The sequence below is a fragment of the Nerophis lumbriciformis genome, linkage group LG19 (assembly GCF_033978685.3).
Source record: "Nerophis lumbriciformis linkage group LG19, RoL_Nlum_v2.1, whole genome shotgun sequence".
Taxonomy (NCBI): domain Eukaryota; kingdom Metazoa; phylum Chordata; class Actinopteri; order Syngnathiformes; family Syngnathidae; genus Nerophis; species Nerophis lumbriciformis.
The window spans coordinates 24,636,260-24,647,316 of record NC_084566.2 but is presented as its reverse complement, the minus strand read 5'-3'; the positions used below and the strand labels follow the sequence as shown (position 1 = coordinate 24,647,316).

Genomic DNA, 11,057 nt, shown 5'->3' with positions numbered 1-11,057 from the left:
ATGCTTTATTTAAATAAATATATTATTTATAAAGCAAGTTCAAGTATCATTGGCAAATTTTCACTTAGTGCCTTGGCGTGCTGCCCGCCTTGGCACGCATATACAGTGTTGGGTTGGTTACTGAAAACCAGTAACTAGTTACAGTTACTAGTTACTTTATTTCAAAAGTAACTCAGTTACTAACTTAGTTACTTACACCAAAAAGTAATGCGTTACTGTGAAAAGTAACTATTTAGCTATTTATTTTTTTCTTGTTTTTTTTTTAAAGCTCCCATTAATGCCCTTTTAGCCTTCATTTCAGTACTGTTATTGCACTGGAGGATAATACAATCTGATGATCAGCGCTAGGATTTTTCAAATTGGGGTCCCAGGGACCCCATCAAGTCATAAAAATTGGGTCTTACAGTAAATTTAAGGGGTCCCACTTTTTTGTAAGCGTTTTGAAAAAAAAAAAAGATAAACGTATGCATTATCCTGTTGTATTTCACATTCTATATTGTGTTTTGGAAAAAGGTTGTCATAAACGTTACTTAATTCATTAAAAAAATAATTAAAAAAAAGAAAACAAATTTGTATACATATGTAAATGTATCCGGTTATAAACATTCATTCACTTTCTTCTTTCCTTCATGGATCTAAACTTTACCGCTGCTGGTAGTTTTTTCTATGTTTTTATTTAATAAGTTGTAGGTGTATTTATTTCAGTATAAAAGTGTAAAAAGTGTTTTGCTTCGGTCATGAAATGATGATAATGATGTGCCAGGGCATACATACATTTTATATTTAACGCTTAGATCTCTGGAGTCTACATCTACTTCAGATCTATCCCTCATTTCAAAATGTTTTAGGTTTTTTTATGTTGTTTTTTTGTTTGTTTGTTTTCCGCCCTTTTTTGTCCAAAAAAACTATGTTTTTAATGGCAAACACACAAAATATGCAAAATCTTTCACCAAAAATATTTTTCAAAGTGGAATATTTGATGTGAAGTAATCGGAACCTTGGATTGGTCAATAATTCCTAATAACATTGATTTTGATTCAATATTATGTTTTGAGCAATGACAGTTTGAAAGAAATTGATTAACGTGGACACCGACTTAAACAAGTTGAAAAACTTATTCGAGTGTTACCATTTAGTGGTCAATTGTAGGGAATATGTATTGTACTGTGCAATCTACTAATAAAAGTCTCAATCAATCAATCCACTCCCTCGCTCTCTCGCTCTTTCTGTCTCTGCCCCTCCCTCACCAATGCTGCTGCTTGCTCACAATGTGTTTTGTTTTTAACCCCTTCTTTACCCTGAACGTACATGGAAAATGCACGCAACTAGAGATGTCTTTAAAATGTAATATCGGAAATTATCGGTTTCGGGGTTGTTGTTTTTTTTGTATTAAATCAACATAAAAAACCCAAGATACACTTACAATTAATACACCAACCCAAAAAACCTTCCTCCCCCATTCACACTCATTCACGAAAAGTTGTTTCTTTCTGTTATTAATATTCTGGTTCCTATATTATATATCAATATATATCAATACAGTCTGCAAGGGATACCGTCCGTAAGCACACATGATTGTGCGTGCTGCTGGTCCACTAATAGTACTAACCTTTAACCGTTAATTTTACTAATTTTCATTAATTGCTAGTTTCTATGTAACTGTTTTTATATTGTTTTACTTTCTTTTTTATTCAATAATTTTTTTTAAATTTATTTATCTTATTTTATTTTTTTAAAAAGGACCTTATCTTCAACATACCTGGTTGTCCAAATTAGGTATAATAATGTGTTAATTCCACGACTGTATATATCGGTTGATATCGGTATCGGTTGATATCGGTATCGGTTGATATCGGTATCGGTAATTAAAGGTTTGGTCAATATCGGAATATCAAAAAGCCATTATCGGACATCCCTACACGCAACCCTAACTCAAAGTGCCGGACATTTGAGGCATTTAAGAAACTACGCCCGGACAGCCCCGCAAATAAAGACATGTCCGGGGAAAAGAGGACGCATGGTTAGTGTATATTTTATTATTGAATGTATCAAATGTGATGAATATATAATGGACCACAATGGAAACAAGCCTTTTGGCTTTTCGTGCCATCCATTTGCCTTTTTAAAGCATTACATGGATTCAATTCTTTAATATGTCAATACACTTCTCAATCAATCAATCGATCAATCAATCAATCAATCAATCAAAACCAGTTTTTAACTTTATCATACTTGCCAACCCTCCCGAATTTTCCGGGAGACTCCCGAAATTCAGCGGCTTTCCCGAAAACCTCCCAGCTCTGGCTGAAAATCGGGAGATTTTCGGGAGAATTAAAAAAAAGGCTGTCCTCACTCAGGTCCGCATGGAGCTGGAGGGGGCGTGGCCTCAAGCTCCATGCAGACCTGAGTGAGGACAGCCTTTTTTCTATGATGGGAGGACAACAGGGTGACAAGAACTAAATCATCCAGACTAGAGATAAATTGTATTATTATGTTTATCCTACCTAAAAATAAATATATTTATTAATTTATTTTTTTTAAACTAAATACATTTTTACTATATTTTGCTAAAAACATCAGAATTAGTTGAATTTGTATTTGTATTTTTTCTGACTCCTTATTACATCCCGCCATAGAATTATACATTAAAATAAACATATGTGAAATAATTAATTTTAAATGATCATAATAATTCATTTAAAATGACCATATTTAATTATTAAAATAATTGCTTGTTTATCAACAACTTTAGCATTTTATTAATTACATTTTGAAGCTCTCAGAAGCCAAGTTATGTTATATTCCTTAAAATGTATTTATGCAAGTTTGAAGTATCAATGATCTAAACACAGTTTTGTTGGCATGTTTTCAGGATATATATATATATATATATATATATATATATATATATATATATATATATATATATATATATATATATATATATATATATATGTGTGTGTGTGTGTGTGTGTGTGTGTGTGTGTGTGTGTGTGTGTGTGTGTGTGTGTATGTGTATATGTATGAAATACTTGACTTGGTGAATTCTAGCTGTCAATATACACCTCCCCTCTTAACCACGCCCCCGCCCACAACCACGCCCCAGTCCCACCCCCGACCACGCTCCCCACCCCCACACCCACACCTCCCGAAATCGGAGGTCTCAAGGTTGGCAAGTATGACTTTATTCAGCTATTACCATTGCAGTACAAAGTATTGATTGGTTTGCGAAAGAAATTGCCGAAGCCAAATTTGTCAAGTGTTTTGAAGATAAATTCATGTTCGATCTAGTCAAACGCTTTGTAGAAGTCCAAGAAAAGAAGGAAGCCTTTTTTTTCTCCTCATCTTCTCGCCACCCAACCCCTCCGAGTGACGTCATAATGGGGTTGGGGGGACACGGTTTCATTTTTAGTTCAACGTGTAAAGAAGACGCGTGGACGTGAGGACTTTTTTCTCTTCTTGCGTTCTTGTGTTGCTGCTCCAAAGGTAAGAAACAAGTTTAAATAAGATGAAACAAAAACGGCATGAACTCGATGACTTCAGCGCATATTTTCCGGATGGCCATGAAGTAGTTTTAACGCTTGCACTCAAGAGCAGGAAGGTTTTAAAAAAATGGACTCGGACACTGTATTTTCTCACATGTAGCTGGGGTGCGTGCAAACAATAAGTTACTTCCATGGATCTCCATAGCATAAAATTATAATTAGACACCAGTAAAGAAGTTAAATAACCCGATACTCGACTTGCTGTGCTTTTTATCTAGGTTTTTATCTGGCCATTTCTCACTCAGCGATGCTCTATTGTCATTTTTCTGCCGTTTGAATAACTTCACTGCACCATTCAATTATGTTTATATTGCTTTGCAACCTTTAAATTCATGATCCATAAGTCAGAAAAAACATCTAAATCAGTGGTTCTTAACCTTGTTGGAGCTACCGAACCCCACCAGTTTCATATGCGCATTCACCGAACCCTTCTTTAGTGAAAAATAAAATGTTGGGTTTTTTTCAAATTCAAGACAAAGTTATATGTTTTTGGTAACACTTTAGTATGGGGAACATATTCTAAGTAACAAAGACTTAATTTAGAGTTATTTGGACACTAGGGGAACATATTCTAAGTAACAAAGACTTAATTTAGAGTTTTTTTGGACACTAGGGGAACACATTCTAAGTAACAAAGACTTAATTTAGAGTTTTTTGGACATTAGGGGAACATATTCTAAGTAATAAAGACTTAATTTAGAATTATTTGGACACTAGGGGAACATATTTTAAGTAACAAAGACTTAATTTAGAGTTTTTGGACATTAGGGGAACACATTCTAAGTAACAAAGACTTAATTTAGAGTTATTTGGTTAGGGCCAGGGTTAGAGGGTTAGGGTCAGTGTTGGGTTAGTTACTGAAAAACAGTAACTAGTTACAGTTACTAGTTACTTTATTTCAAAAGTAACTCAGTTACTAACTCAGTTACTTACACCAAAAAGTAATGCGTTACTGTGAAAAGTACCGTATTTTCCGCACTATAAGGCGCACCGGATTATTAGCCGCACCTTCAATGAATGGCATATTTCATAACTTTGTCCACCAATAAGCCGCCCCGGACTATAAGCCGCGCCTACGCTGCGCTAAAGGGAATGTCAAAAAAACAGTCAGATAGGTCAGTCAAACTTTAATAATATATTAAAAACCAGCGTTCTAACAACTCTGTTCACTCCCAAAATGTACGCAAATGTGCAATCACAAACATAGTAAAATTTAAAATAGTGCAGAGCAATAGCAACATAATGTTGCTCGAACGTTAATGTCACAACACACAAAATAAACATAGCGCTCACTTTCTGAAGTTATTCTTCATTCGTAAATCCTTCGTCTTCGGTGTCCGAAGTGAAAAGTTGGGCAAATTTACGATCCACTGGCAGATGTTGGCGTCGTCTGGCGCTGCCTCCTCGTCTTAGTGAAGGTGTGTTCGCCTTCTGTCATCCATTGTTCCCACGCAGTTAGCAGTCTAGCTTCGAATGCCCTGTTGACACCAATATCTAGCGGCTGGAGGTCTTTTGTCAATCCACCCGGAATGACGGCGAGTATTGAATTAAGCGCGTAAGCGTGTCTCTCAATGTGCTGTTATGAGCTAGCAAATATAACAACTACACTACCCAGCATGCAACGATAGTTACGAGCATGCGCGGTAGCCCTGAGAAGCGTTGTATGCTGGGAGTTAGAATGTGGTTATGAGAGCGCTGTGAGTAAACGTTGAGAACTCAGTTAACACGCCTCGTCTGCATTATTTATAATTAGACAGACAACACACTTAATAGGAGCCATTTTGGGGTCTTTACATAAACACACAAATGGAAATGAAACGTCACATATCCCAGCATGCACCGCGCGCTTCTTCGTCAACCACTGTTCCCACGCAGTTAGCAGTCTAGCTTCGAATGCCCTGTTGACACCAATATCTAGCGGCTGGAGGTCTTTTGTCAATCCACCCGGAATGACGGCGAGTATTGAATTAAGCGCGTAAGCGTGTCTCTTAATGTGCTGTTATGAGCTAGCAAATATAACAACTACACTACCCAGCATGCAACGATAGTTACGAGCATGCGCGGTAGCCCTGAGAAGCGTTGTTGTATGCTGGGAGTTAGAATGTGGTTATGAGCACGCTGTGAGTAAACGTTGAGAACTCAGTTAACACGCCTCGTCTGCATTATTTATAATTAGACAGACAACACACTTAATAGGAGCCATTTTGGGGTCTTTACATAAACACACAAATGGAAATGAAACGTCACATATCCCAGCATGCACCGCGCGCTTCTTCTACGGGGAAAAAAGATGGCGGCTGTTTACCGTAGTTGCGAGACCTAAACTTTATGAAAATGAATCTTAATATTTATCCATATATAAAGCGCACCGGGTTATAAGGCGCACTGTCAGCTTTTGAGAAAATTTGTGGTTTTTAGGTGCGCCTTATAGTGCGGAAAATACGGTAACTATTTAGTTACTTCTTCTACTTTTTTTTTTTTAAAGCTCCCATTAATGCCCTTTTAGCCTTCATTTCAGTACTGTTATTGCACTGGAGAATAATACAATCTGTTGATCAACTTGACATACATTTGCATCACTGAACTCTGCTAAGCAATGTGCTCTACATACAACACACAAAGACAAAGATATGTTTCAAAGGGCCAATTTATTTCAGGCCAGAACAAATTGACAAAACTATTTTAAATAGCTGCAACATAACATACATAAGTAACAAACAGCATAATAACACTAACACTAACACTAACCACGTTAAACCCAGATTCCGAACTAATAAAGGTCTTAACTCATTCTCTTTCTATGCCACTTCAATATGGAATGCACTCCCAACAGGTGTAAAAGAAAGGGCATCTCTATCCTCCTTCAAAACCGCACTAAAAGAACACCTCCAGGCAACTACAACCCTAAACTAACACCCTCCCTTCCACATAATACCTCTTCGGATTGTAAATAATCAAATGTAGACACTTTTTCTTATACTTTCTGATCTCTCTCTCTGTGTCCACTACTTGCTGTAATATCCTACCAAGTCAGTCCTACACTGTTTCAATGTCCATTTCTCTGATGATGCAATTGTTGATGACTGAAGTGTTGATACCAACCAAACCTAACCCCCCCCCCCCCTCCATATCCCACACCCCGGATTGTAAATAATGTAAATAATTCAATGTATATACCCTGATGATTATCTTGTGTGATGACTGTATTATGATGTTAGTATATATTTGATAGTATATATCTGTATCTGGACCCCGACTTAAACAAGTTAAAAAACTTATTTGGGTGTTACCATTTAGTGGTCAAGTGTACGGAATATGTACTGTACTGTGCAATCTACTAATGTAAGTTTCAATCAATCAATCAATCAATCAACAACATAGCTGTAAAGCTGGCTTCACCCAAGGAAGGCACACGTGACATACTCAGAGCCTAACCAGGCAGATTTGAATTGTTGTTTTGGGCAGTAGACGGGATCTTTGATCCAAGACACAACTTACATTTAACTAAATTGTGCTCGACAAAAGAAAAGAAGTGAGAATATCTCATACTTGCCAACCCTCCCGAATTTCACTGCCTCTCCCTGGGACAACCATTCTCCAAATTTCTGCCGATTTCCAGCCGGACTTAAGGCACGCCCCCTCCCGGTCTGTGCGGATCTGAGTGGGGACAGCCTGTCGTCACGTCCGCTTGGCCAACCAAAAAGTAACCAGAGAACACTATACCGTATAGTCGTATAGTGTTCTGTGGTTACTTTTTTGTTGGCCAACAGTTGTATTGCGCACCCCCCTCCCCTCCCCTCCCCTCCCCATCCCCTCCCCTTCCCACACTCAGACACACAGTCACACGCACACACAGAGAGCGCAGAGGAAGAATCAGAAGCACGTCTCTGCTTCCCTGGAATAAAACACACTCAGATCCTCAGTTTCTAGCCGATACTACATAAAAAATAACGTAAAATAACGCAGTAACGCATCATGTAGTAACGGTAACTGAGTTACTGACTATAAAAAATAACGCGTTAGATTACTAGTTACCGCCGAAACTAACGGCGTTACAGTAACGCGTTACTTTGTAACGCGTTACTGTAACTGTCCCAACACTGGTTAGGGTTATAATAAGGCCATGCCGAATAAGGCATTAATAAGTACTTAATAATGACTAGTTAAGAGCCAATATGTTACTAATTTGCATGTTAATAAGCAACTAATTAATGGTGAATATGTTCCCCATACTAAAGTGTTACCATGTTTTTTTTACTGGTGCACAAAACGAACCGTGCATGAACATCACTTTGTTCAAACAACAAAACCAACACAGTGCATGAACTCACAACAAATTACACACCTGCAAATCAGTCTGACTTCTGCTGTTGTCGTATCCGTAATACGCCGATAGGGAGAAGTTTTTATTTACGCGATGAGTCGGGTGTGTCTTGACCTCCGCCGAACCCCTGAGCCCGACTCACCGAACCCCTAGGGTTCGATCGAACCCAGGTTAAGAACCACTGATCTAAATGTAGTGAACCTTTCCTGACAGGAAACTGTATTTTTAAGACTTTTATCACGCTCTTCTTTCCTATGTCTTTTCTTTCGTTTTTTTAATTGATAATATTTTTTTCATGCCCACATTTCTTCTCTTTCTCCTCCACTCTCGCCAGCCAGCGCCTCAGAGTGACGTCACACGAGATGGGGACACCGTTTCATTTTTAGTTCAATGTGTGAAGAAGACGCGTGGATGTGAGGACTTTTTGTGTTCTTGTGCTGCTGCTCCAAAGGTAAGAAACAATTTAATAAGATTAATCAAACATGCCATCAACTAAATGACGTCTAAAGTCATACAGTAACAAGCAATTACACCTCTATTAAACTTAAATACCATAGATCAAATATATTTACCCCAGTAATATCATCAAAACTTAGCTGATTAGATGAAGTCCTTGGGCTTTAATACTAGTGTGGTCTCAATAGCCCTGCTGTAGTGTGTAGAATGCTGGGAATTCTCTGTGCATGTGATGGAAGAATGCACTGCAAATGTGATGGAGGAATGCACCGTACAGGGTTGAAATTCTACTGAATTTGCATTAAATCAGGTTGTATTAGCAAATAATCATGCAGCAAGATCCAGCATGTTGCATTCAATGTTTATTCCCATTAATTCCCGTTAATTCCTATATATCAGCGCATATTTTCGAATGGTCATGAAGTTCTTTAACGCTTGTATGTGCTAATGTGTTCTTGTTTTAGTCTTGTTGGCTAACATGCATGTCGTCAAACAAACAGACAAACGCAATAAGGTTTTAAAAATGGACACAGACACTATATTTCTCCCGTGTGGCTGCAGTGCGTACATACGACTAAACAGTCAAAATGTGTGTTTTGCTAAAGTTCTTCTACTTCTTTTGAATGATTCCCACTTTTATTTTTTACTAATGTCGACTTCATTTAGACTTGAAATGCTAGTTACCAAGTACATTCTAAATACGGTTTCTTCATTCTGGGCTATAGAATTAAGAAAATGTTTGGAGGAATCCTGTGGACTAAGGCTACCCAATTTTAAATTGTACTATTGGGCAGCAAATATTACCCAATTGTAAATGGTAAATGGGTTATACTTGTATAGCGCTTTTCTACCTTCAAGGTACTCAAAGCGCTTTGACACTATTTCCACATTCACCCATTCACACACACATTGACACACTGATGGCGGGAGCTGCCATGCAAGGCCCTAACCACGACCCATCAGGAGCAAGGGTGAAGTGTCTTGCTCAAGGACACAACGGACGTGACGAGGTTGGTAGAAGGTGAGGATCGAACCAGGAACCCTCCGGTTGCTGGCACGGCCACTCTCCCAACAGCGCCACGCCTTCCCCTTGTTCCAATTGTCACATTGAAAATATGCATATGAGAATGATGAATGGGAAAGTTGTCATCCAACCCAATACCTGTGTTGACCAAATGACGAACGCAGTTTTAAAATTTTCTCCTAAAATATAGCTACAGTGTAGAAAATATTTCTCATTACAGAATCCACTTTTATACCGCATTCAAAATTTGGCATAATAAAGTTTTGTGAGTCCGCTGTTCTAGAACGACCTGTTTAGTACTTTTGATGTTTTACTCAGAGATTGCAGTAGGTAATTAATACCTACAACACACATTGAGACACCTACGACTACAGTCGTCCCTCGTTTATCGCTGTGAATCGGTTCCGGACATGACCGCGATTAATTAATTTCAACAAATTTAAATATTTTCAAAGCTAGAAACTTAACAACCTTGTGAATACAATTTTCAACATGAGAGCCCTATAGACATGAAATAAGACCCTTTAGTAGGCCTAGGCGACATGGCCTAAAAGTCCAATCTCCCATGTTTTCACAAAGCAATATGTATTTGAAATTTTCTGATCAAGTAGTCAAACAAAATTGTAGTGATGAAGCTTAAAGCATCTCAAAAGGCACAGTTCACATTCATAGCTTGTGTGAAAGGAAAAGCGGGCAAAGTGAGAGATGTGTCATACTTTTATACAATACAAACGGGAGGGATGTAGTAGGCTGCTGAATAGATTAGAACAGAAGACTGTATGCTTACAGGTGTATGAACCTTTGACACTGAACAAATGACTTAGCAGATGTCGGGGTATGAACCTTTGACACTGAACAAATGACTTAGCAGATGTCGGGGTATGAACCTTTGACACTGAACAAATGACTTAGCAGATGTCGCTTGCAATTGTATGAACTTTTGACACTGAACAAATGACTTAGCAGATGTCGGGAACTTTGAACAACCTTCATAGACTAAAGCATTGTACGTTTGTACATTAAGTTCTCAAGGCTAAAGCATCATATGTTAGGTTTGATTCAAAGTCTAAAAGCACAGTACTTTAGGTTAATTCCTGACTAAAACAACATCTAAATGTTATACGATGACATATAAATGTTTTCAAATACAATTCAATATACACATTTTTTCGATTTTTTCCCCTGTTATTTAAAGAAACCAATGAATACAAATGACAGAACTTATGACCTGACTTTAAATGATGACTAAGCGGATGCTGAGACTCTTGACTCACATTTATCTTGTTTAACGTTTAGGTGTGAAAATGGGCAAAGGGGATTTGAACAAGGCAAGTGTCAGGTTCAAACACCGAACTATCTATTAAACAGGACAAGAAGCAAGGAATCAAACAGGATTCAATTTAGCTCATGTGGAGAGCGCGTGGACCTGCACCCTCGTACAATGTCGCCCCGCGCTCTGAGGAAAGAGTTCCACACCTCCCCATTTATTTAGGCATTCCCTGATTACATAGCTGCAGCTGCTTCTAAGGGGCGGGGTCTCATTAAGCAGCAGCTGCACTGGGTCATAAACAGTTCAAACAGAAGGTGCTTGGAGCGGTGTCAGGTTTGCCCCCCCTCTGCTCGTAGATTTCGGGTCCTGATAAAGATCCTTACTGGGGCTGTCCAAGATCTGAGTAACGCAGTGGAGTTTTACAAGCTGTCCGCCTTT

At 38.2% G+C, this 11,057-nt stretch overlaps 1 protein-coding gene across 4 annotated transcripts in view; it reads left to right on the top strand.

Moving 5' to 3' along the window:
- The first annotated feature begins 3,227 nt into the window (after positions 1–3,227).
- LOC133618620 (uncharacterized) overlaps positions 3,228–11,057 on the top strand; it is a 37,643-nt gene continuing 29,813 nt past the window's right edge. For 2 of the 4 annotated variants that reach the window (XM_061979152.1, XM_061979150.1), the window contains exons 1-2: positions 3,228–3,486; positions 8,204–8,320. The gene's annotated coding sequence lies outside the window, so the exon portion shown is untranslated. The remainder of the gene's footprint in view (positions 3,487–8,203; positions 8,321–11,057) is intronic. The other 2 variants (XM_061979151.1, XR_009817316.2) reach the window with 2 other exon arrangements.